This window comes from Phoca vitulina, unplaced genomic scaffold, assembly GCF_004348235.1.
Source record: "Phoca vitulina isolate PV1807 unplaced genomic scaffold, GSC_HSeal_1.0 scaffold7, whole genome shotgun sequence".
In the NCBI taxonomy this organism is placed as follows: domain Eukaryota; kingdom Metazoa; phylum Chordata; class Mammalia; order Carnivora; family Phocidae; genus Phoca; species Phoca vitulina.
In genome coordinates, this window is record NW_022589710.1 from 9,544,391 (window position 1) to 9,553,986 (window position 9,596).

The 9,596-nt window shown below is 42.0% G+C and overlaps 1 protein-coding gene across 6 annotated transcripts in view; it reads left to right on the forward strand.

The window, feature by feature from the left end:
- Window positions 1–9,596, forward strand: part of NPAS3 (neuronal PAS domain protein 3) — an 839,936-nt gene that overhangs the window by 106,684 nt on the left and 723,656 nt on the right. The gene's annotated exons all lie outside the window — the stretch shown is intronic.

Below are 9,596 nucleotides of genomic sequence, written 5' to 3' on the forward strand. Positions count from 1 at the left end.
AACTCTAGATCTGACATCGTACTAATGTCCGTATTGAGTAGGTCCCTGGCAGTCGGTACTACCTCTTGTTCTTTTTGTTGAGGTGATTTTTTCCGTCTTGTCATTTTGTGCAGAGGAGAATAGATTAATGAGAGAACAAAATGCTAGCAGGGTAACAACGTCCCCAGAAAATATACTCTAAACAAATCAGAAAAGACCTGAAGCAGTGGGAAAAGAAAGGGAAAGAGAGAAAAAAGAAAAGGAAAGAAAAAAAGAAAAAAGAAAAAGATAAAGATAAAAACAAACAAAAGCAGAACAAAACAAAACAAAACAAAAACAGAATGTGATCAAATATGATCAGGCTCGATTATAGATCAGTGCCACACACTAGATTTTGGGTGTATTTTGGTCTGTTAAAAGAAAGTCCCTCCCAAAATTTTAAAGAAAGAAAAACTTATATATGTACAAAAATAAGGGTTGATATGATGAAGGGATGGAATATGACTGTAAAGATGGAAATTATAAAAAATTTTAAAAAAGGATTTGATAAGTTGTTTGAAAAAAGAAAGAAGAGGATTAAAAAAAAGAAAGAAAAAAGGGAGAGAATGTGATCAGGTAGGGGAGTAGAAAAAAACCATACACTAGAGATTTAGAGTATATTTTGATCTGTTAGAAGAAACTATCTCAAGATTTTAAAGAGAGAACAACTTATATATATATGCCAAAAATACGGGTAACTACTATGAAGGGATAGAATATGACTTTAAAAATGAAAAATAAAAATGTTTTTTTTTTTAAAAAAGGGATTGATAAGATGTTGGTTGAAAAAGGGAAAAAGAAAAATTCAAAAAAAAAAAAAGAAAAAAGGGAAAAAGAAAAAAAGACAGTTAAAAAAATAATTAACTTTGAAAGACTAAAGAATCATGGTAAAAAAGCCATGAAGTCTATGTGCAGTGTTCCCCTAGCGCTGGAGTTCTGCCATTCTCACTGATTGGTAAACTTGGTCTTGGCTGGCGGTTCTCGCTGATCTTCTGGGGGAGGGGCCTGTTGCCGTGGTTCCCAAATGTCTTTGCCGGAGGCAAAATTGCCCCGCCCTTGCCGGTCCGGGCTAAGTAATCTGCTCGGGTTTGCTCTCCGGAGCTTTTGTTCCCTGCAAGCTTTCCGTACAGCTTTGGAGGCGGAGAGTGAAAATGGCGGCCTCCCAGTCTCCGCCCCGGCGGAGCCGAGAACTCGGGGTCCCGCTCCTCAGCGAGCCCCCAGAGAAAAGCCGTCAGTCACTCCCGTCTCCCCGGTCTCCGGCCGCACTCCGCGCTCACCCGGCCTGTGACCGCGCCTTTCTATCCGGCACCCGACCCCGGGTGGAGTCTCCAAACCCAGCAGATCCCCGCGGTGCGCTCCCGCACCTCTCCTCCCAGGGGAAGAAGGTGAGTCTCCCCGGATCTGCCGCTTGTTGGGTCCCTGCTGGAGGAGCAGTGGCCCGACTGTGCCGCGGATCACGGTTTATGACAACCCCGAGCTGAGAGCCCGCGCCTCGGCTCCGTCTCTGCAGCCGGCTTCCCTGCTCCGATACCTGGGAGCTCTGCCGCACGCAGGCACCCCCGGGGTGACCCCGAGGGTCCTGAGACCACGCTGTCCCGCGAGGGTTCCACCCCCCGCTTAGCCACTGGAGCGACGTCCCTCAGCAGAGCAGACTTCTAAAAGTTCCGATTTTGTGCTCCGCGGCTCTATCACTTGCCAGAAGCGGCCGACGGAGGCCCCTCCCCCGCCATCTATCCTCCCGAATATCGCCTCGGATTCACTTCTCCGCACGTCCTACCTTCCAGAAAGTGGACGCTTTTCTGTTCAGAGAGTTGTTGCTCTTCTTTTCTTTGATCTCCTGTTGAGTTTGTAGGTGTTCAGAATGGTTTGATCCCTATCCAGCTGAATTCCTGAGAGGAGACGAAATCCAGGTCTCCTACTCCTCCGCCATCTTGCTCCGCGCCCACTAATTATAGTTATTTTAAAATCTTCATTTCTCCTATATATTTGAACTGTGATTTTTAGATGAGGCAACCATTATATTTTACTTGTATTTCTAATTGAGAGAAAGGCCATGCTCCGAAGAAGACTCAGACCTTTCTTATAATGCTTAAGCAGCATGACTCCTGTTGACTGTGAGCTGACAAATGTGTATATCAATAACTGTTCTTTACCTTCAGTCACGAGGAAAGTCTGTACGATTTCCAACTTGATTTATTCATTTAGAATTCATTAAGCTACCAATTTGTGCCATGCATTGTGAAAAACATAGCATGTGATGAATTCTTGCCTTCAGATTTCTAAGAGTTTGTACTTTAGGGGAGGCAGAAGGGTAAGCAAGCCATTGAAATCAATTGTGGGGCCCCTGGGTGGCTCAGATGGTTAAGTGGCTGCCTTCAGCTCGGGTCATGATCCCAGGGTCCTGGGATTGAGCCCCACATCAGGCTCCCTGCTCAGCGGGGAGCCTCCTTCTCCATCTCCTTCTCCTGCTCTCCCTGCTTGTGCTCTCTCGCTCTCTCTGTCAAATACATAAATAAAATTAAAAAAATAATAAATTGTGATGAGTGCTGTCATAGATGTGAGAACAGAGGACTGTGGAGACTCAAAAGAGGCATAGATATGCTCTGGTGCCACAGAAACACTCCACAGAAGAGCTAGTTTTTGAAGGATGAGGAGGAATGGAAAAGGCTGGATAGGTGTGCTTATTAATAAGTTAGGTAAAAGCTAGAAGGTTGTAACAAAGAGACTATACAATACAGTAACTGAAAGAACTTTGAAGTCTCTTTCTCTTTTATTTAATAACCCAAGATGAGTGGCTCAGTCAAAGGGGTGGTTCTGCTCCACAGGATCATTCAGGGTTCCAGGGCCTTTTTCTTTTGTTGCTGTAGCATCAGTATTATTCTTGTCTGCATGGTCACAGTTGGATTGTAGTTACTTCGATACAGCTTCAGGGAAGGAAAAAGTATGGAGGAACACATACCCAGCCAGTGACTTAAGACCTTGACCAGGAAGTAGTATGCATCACTTCTTCTCCAATTCCATTTGGGAGAATATAGTTATATGGCCACACCCAGCTGCAGCGGAGGCTAGGCATCCAGTTACCACTCTATGACTAAGGCCATCAGTAGACAAGAGGCCAGATCACCGAGGGCCCTATATGTCATCCTGAACTAGGAGAAGGACTTCGTGAATTGCTTTTTTTCCCCATGTCAATCTTTATTTCTGAGATTTGCCAGACAAATCTTAGTAGTTTGCAGCCCCCTCACCAACTTTTAAATCTTAAACTCTTAAGTCATGACCTGCTATGAAGTATTTTCCTTTATGTTATTTTTTTTCTTTTTTTTTTAGATTTTATTTATTTTTATTTGACACAGAGACAGAGACAGTGAGAGAGAGAGCATAAGCAGGGGGAGTGGCAGGCAGAGGGAGAGGGAGAAGCAGCCTTGCCGCTGAGCAGAGAGCCTGATGCAGGGCTCGACTCTAGGATCCTGAGACCATGACCCTGAGCCGAAGGCAGATGCTTAACCGACTGAGCCACCCAGGCGCCCCTATGTTATTTTTTTCAAAGGACTTTACATTTCTGATTTTATTTATGTTCACTGTCACAAATTGACTTAATTCATTTTGCAAGTGGCCAAAAGCCTAGATACCATGTGCCCTTAACCATGCCAGACAGCAAATAAATATTCCTGCTAATAGTAAGATTTATACCATTACTCTAGGTTTTGTTGGTATCTTGTGTAGGTGAGGTTGATCCACTCTATTCTTGGGTTTTCATTTTTGTCCTAGTCAAGAAAGTTGTTAAGCTTAGTTCAGCTGGGCAAGAGGGCTGAAGAGAAGGGTCCTATAAGCAGTTCTTATCCGAGTTGATGAGTTTTTTTTTTTTTTCATCTAAAAATAGTTTGGGGTGAGGCTTAACAAAGAGCCTCTAATTAGGTCTTCAGGCTTTGCAGAAAAATGTTAAGAGTAATAGCCTTATAAAGAAGAAACATTTATTTCCAGAGCCTCTGCTACATAAGAAGGAAACGGGGCTGCACTGGGAATGGCTGTTCATAGCCTGTAAACATAGTTGCCTTTAATCCTTTTCTGAGCCTTTCCTCAGGTGGTTCTAGATCTAGAGGACATGGACTAGGAGAATACCAGCATAGAAGCATTGTCCTGTGCATACTCCTTGGCTTTTTTGGCTTTACAGCAATTTTTAGAATTGGAATTCTAAAATGTAAAGCATATTTTTAACTAGAGTTCACACTTTTGAATACAAAAACCAAAACAACAAAAGCATCACAGGAGGAAATTTTGTAGTGAATGAAGGATGTGCTCTGCTCTCTGATGCTGGTCAAGTTAAAGTCCCGCACTAGATTAGTCCTGAAAGGTACATGGAAGTCTGCCAGGGAAGTGAGAGGCAAGGCTGTAGGAGGAGAGAAAATAGCACGTGCATTGGCACGCGGGCACAGGCAGAGCGGGGAAGCCGCAAGGGCTGTGGAGCAATGATGAGCAAAGGATAAGGATGGGAGGATGGTAATGTGGGAAGCTGCCGAGGCGGGCCAGGGCCAGGCCAAGATGAGCCTTGTATGCAACGCTGTGATGCTGGGGAGACACTTCAGCACAGTGATCTAATCAGACTTGCATTTAGAAAGCCCGTTTTGGCCCGTGTGGCCGGTGGAATGAGGGAAGGTGAGTATAAGCCAAGATAACTTGGAGGGGGATACTGCAGTGATCCGGATGAAGCGACCTACCTGCACCAAGAATAGAGCAGTGTGAACCAACTTCACAGAGAGATGTAGGAGACAAATGTGAAAGCGCTTGGTGACTCCCTGCAAGTGGAGAACAGAGGAAGGAATAAAGAAATAAAGGACCCCTTCTGGATGTGGTGCCTGGGAGAAGGTGTGGGGCTGATCCCTGAGGTAATTCCAGCAGGGGATGTAAGAGCCAGTTAGCAAGGAAAGGTGATGGCATCTATTTTTTTAAAAACCAAGTGCAAGCTCCAAGTAGAAATGTCCAATAGTTAGATGAATATACAGGCCTTAGGTTTGGGATTAAGATGAGAGGTGAGGCTAGAGAATTCAGAGTCATTAGCATAAAGGTAAAGTTGAAGCCAAACATATAGGGTAAAAATTAGCCCAAGAAACGGTATAGTGGTTATTTGTTAAAACAATTCTTTTTTTTTTTTTAAAGATTTTATTTATTTATTTGACAGAAAGACACAGCGAGAGAGGGAACACAAGCAGGGGGAGTGGGAGAGGGAGAAGCAGGCTTCCCGCCGAGCAGGGAGCCTGATGTGGGGCTGGATCCCAGGATGCTGGGATCATGAACCGAGCCCAAGGCAGACGCCCAGTGACTGAGCCACCCAGGCACCACTGTTAAAACAATTTTTAAGTAACTCCTTTTTTTTTTTTTTAAGATTTTATTTATTTGAGAGAGAGCACAAGCAGGGGGAGAGGCTGAGGGAGAGGGAGAAGTAGACTCCCCAAGGAGCAGGGAACCCCTACCAGGGCTGAATCCCATGACCCCAGGATTATGCCTGAGCCGAAGTCCGATGCTCAACCGACCAAGCCACCCAGGTGCCCCTTAAGTAACTTTTTTTTTTTATGTTAATCACCATACATTACATCATTAGTTTTTGATGTAGTGTTCCATGATTCATTGTTTGTGCATAACACCCAGTGCTCCATGCAGAACGTGCCCTCTTTAATACCCATCACCAGGCTAACCCATCCCCCCCACCCCCCTCCCCTCTAGAACCCTCAGTTTGTTTCTCAGAGTCCATAGTCTCTCATGGTTTGCCTCTTAAGTAACTCTTAAGACATATTCTCTTTCTACTAGTACTTTAATAATTTCCAATAAGCCAAACAATTTCATTGCTTAAAACACTTCTTTAAACATATGCAAGGTTAACCAGCAATGGTAAAGTTCATTGGTAATCAGTAAGATCATTGAAACATGACAGTCACCCCCTGAAACCCAAATCCCCATGGTGTACACTGCTGTCCTTTCTCACCCAGGACAAGAGCTGTAAAGAAGTCGGATGGAAACCAGAGGCCCTAATATCAGCGGATAGAATTTGGGTGAATTTTAACATATACATTTGGAACTGTTTAATGATTTGTACCTATTTTTAATGAGCCTTGGACACATAATTGTTCTCAAAATGGGGTGAAAAGTAGAAAGTGACATATTGGTAGATAGGAACGTGTATCTCTACCCATTCCAAAATAGATCCTGCAGAATGTAGATAGGCCTCATAGAGGGTGCTCAGGAAAACCTCCTAACATGAATGCTGAGTTTTCCTAAACACTGAAAAGGTTTTTGTTTCTGTTGAAGGCTTTTTGGTGGTGTCATCAAATATTTAGAATATTGTATATCTAGCTCTATTATTATTTCTCTGGGTCCAACCTGGCATGCCTCTTGACCTTTCTGAGTCTCCGTTTCCTCAATGAAAGGACAGGCTTGTCCTAGGTGTTTCTCGCAGCTCTGAAAGCTGTCCACTCGGGACTTGCAGTATAGGGTACTCTTCTTTAATGAAAAAAAGAGGCTTATGAAATCTGAATAGATAATTTAGTGATGATTATTTGCATTGCAGATGGATTATCCTATTTATAGCAGAATATGCTGGTGGGAATAGTCCTTTTCAGAAAATTGGCAGTTGTTTAGAGAAACAAGTATTGGAGTTGGGGTCAGAAGAGCTGCTCTGGAAACCAGATTCTACTTATTTATTAGTTATTTGTCTTAAATGTGTTAAGTGTCGGTTTTCTCATTTTTATTGACAATATTAATAAAAATGCATGGCTGTGATACAGATCATTTTGAAGGCTGAGAGGTATTATATAATGTAAGTTATTCTTGCCTAAGGAAGACTGGTCATTCCAGCCTAATACATACATATGTAATTCTTTTAGTTTTGGGGACTGTTTGCTAGAGATGGACTCCTGGTGGGATCAGCACTGTAGGGACCCATTGTGGCATAGCCGTTAGGACAAATGGTAGGCATTTCACATTGGAAATTATTCTTCCCTTGTCTTCAGATCCCTGAATTCAGGTTGTGCCTTCAGGCATAGTTTTTTCCCAACCATTGTTCTTGCAACTGTTGGTCCAGCCTCCTGAGCTGCCTTGACCTTGGGAGGACATCCACCAACCCCATTTGCCTGCTGATCTCTTCCCCTCTTTTCACCATCATTAATGTGACAGTGCCTCAAGCCACGTGGAACTGCATTTTAATGTCTTTTGTTTCTTTGCCTAGTTCCAGGTATGGCACTGGCATAATTTTGCCACCAATTATGGTTCAGAACTATTTCCAGAACCCCAGATTAATGGAGAAAGTGAGTTCAGAATGGTAAATTGCCCACTTTGCTGAGTATACTCATCTCCGAATGGGACTGAGAATGCTCAGTGGCTAAGAGGTGCTGCAATGTGATATTCCAAGAGTTATTGAATGAAAGTTCCCAGGGCAGGCTAGCACCCTTGCTCTTATTTGCCAGGAGGGTACATAGCACTCAGTGTGAAAGGAGATGATGTGTGTAGACATATTTGGGGAGAGAGGCTTTGGATGGAGGGATTTCAGCTCCTCTCAAGGCACTGATCTATAAAATGTAGATCAGAGCTGTCCCAGAGGTCACCTTTCTGTGATTACAAGTATCGCAGATCCCCTGAAGTTACAATTTATGGTCCTGATTAGCAGTGGTATCTGTGGGCTTCATGGCTATCGTATGCTTATAAAGTTTAGACAGCACCTCTCGATACACTTGCACAAAGACTGATATAGATAACTCTCAGGAGGTGTTTGTTGAATGAATGAAGCAATAGTTATGGTTACTGCCCTTTATTTTGTTCCAGGCATCGTGATAAATGTTTTATACCATCATCTCTAATCTGCATGAAATAAAATTTATCTTCATTACAGGTAAAGGAAGTAAGGCTCAGAGAGGCAATGCTCCTTTTTCAATGTCACATAGCTAGTATGTGGAAGAATTCGAAGTTGCATTCAGGTCTGTCTGGTTCCAAAGCTTGGTCTCCTCAGCTTTACTTAGTTATGTCTCCCAACATTTAGACAAATGTGGGAATCTTCAAATATTAGGGAGATAAGAGGACAGAGGAATAGAAAGAGGGGCCTATCTAATTACTTTCCTTGTGTCTGATTCAGTGGAGTATAATTGTACTAGATGTTCGGATACTTTCCAAGTTACCCTCTTAGATTTTTTGTTTGTTTTACTTTAAAGTAAAAGTTTGTTAGCTTTCCAGAATTAATAGAGACTAGAAGGATAGTTTGCTTGTTTGTTTACTTAATCATTAAGTAATCTCTACACCCAGTGTGGGGCTTGAACTCACAACCTCAAGATCAAGAGTTCACTCTCTACTGACTGAGCCAGGCAGGCACCCCTGCAGGAATACTTCAGTTAGGGCTGAGAGAGTTCTTTAGGTGTCTTATGATCTAGGGAGAAAAGTCTAATTGGAAACAGACTCTCAGGTTTTGTTGGAAGTCAACTCTTCCAATCATCAATTTGGTGCTTGCACCCTTTGTTCCAGAACATGGCCAAGTGGATGTCTGCACTGGTTCAAAAACACTACCAGTGCTAGAGAATTCTCCAGTCCTGAACAGGGCTCATTTCATTCCTGATTAGATTTGTTCATTCAGAATGTTTCCTTCTTTTAAACTGGAATCTGCCTTCTTATATCTTCAATCCATTGGACCCAAGCACTCGTGGTGGGCTCCTAACACACAGGCATCTTTTCCAGGCCAACATTTCAAATGTTTGAAGCCCACTGATCTTCCCTATGTCTTTTCTCTGGAGGATGCTGTTCCCTCAATGGCTCACCATCTTCCCTGGCTCCCTCATTGGTTGTCCCTGTCCCCTTATTTTGCTCCATCTTATCTGCATACCTCTTAACAGAAGAAGGCCTGGAACTTAACATATTATTGCTAATGATAGAAAATTCATTTATTAAGCCAGTGTTTTTTTAATAAATGTTATACTAATTAAATCACCATTAGAACTGATAGACTAAGTCTATCAAGACAAACCTATCTACACAAAGAATTAAAGCAGCAGAATAAGAGTCTTAAAAGATCACAGTGTAAGAGACACTGAAAATGGATTCTGTGGTTTTCTTTTTTCAGCCTGTACTTTATAAAAACTATTCGACCCTACAATGGGTTTGCTAACTTTGGCATTTCGGAGGATGAATATTGTTATTAAAAGCTAACATTACTGTTATCTTTCTATGTACAAGTCTGGACTAAGTATTTTATATAATTATCTCTTACTTCTCCTAAGCATGCTGTGAATTTTTTAATTTAAAAAATAATATATATTTTTATTTTAAAAAGATTTTTATTATTCTCATTTTCATATGATTTCATATGATAATATGATAATAATAATATCTCATATGATATGAGATTTAAAGAGATTAGGTAAGTTGCCCAAATACCACCTACTAAGTGATGGATCTAGGATCCACCAAACTCAAATACTCTGATTATGGAGTTGGGATTCTTAACCAAAATGCCATTTGGTATAACATACTAGTATATTCATTTTCCTTTTTTTCTTTAAAAAACTACATTTTTATTTAAAAAAATACCAAGCCCCTCTTAGACTGAA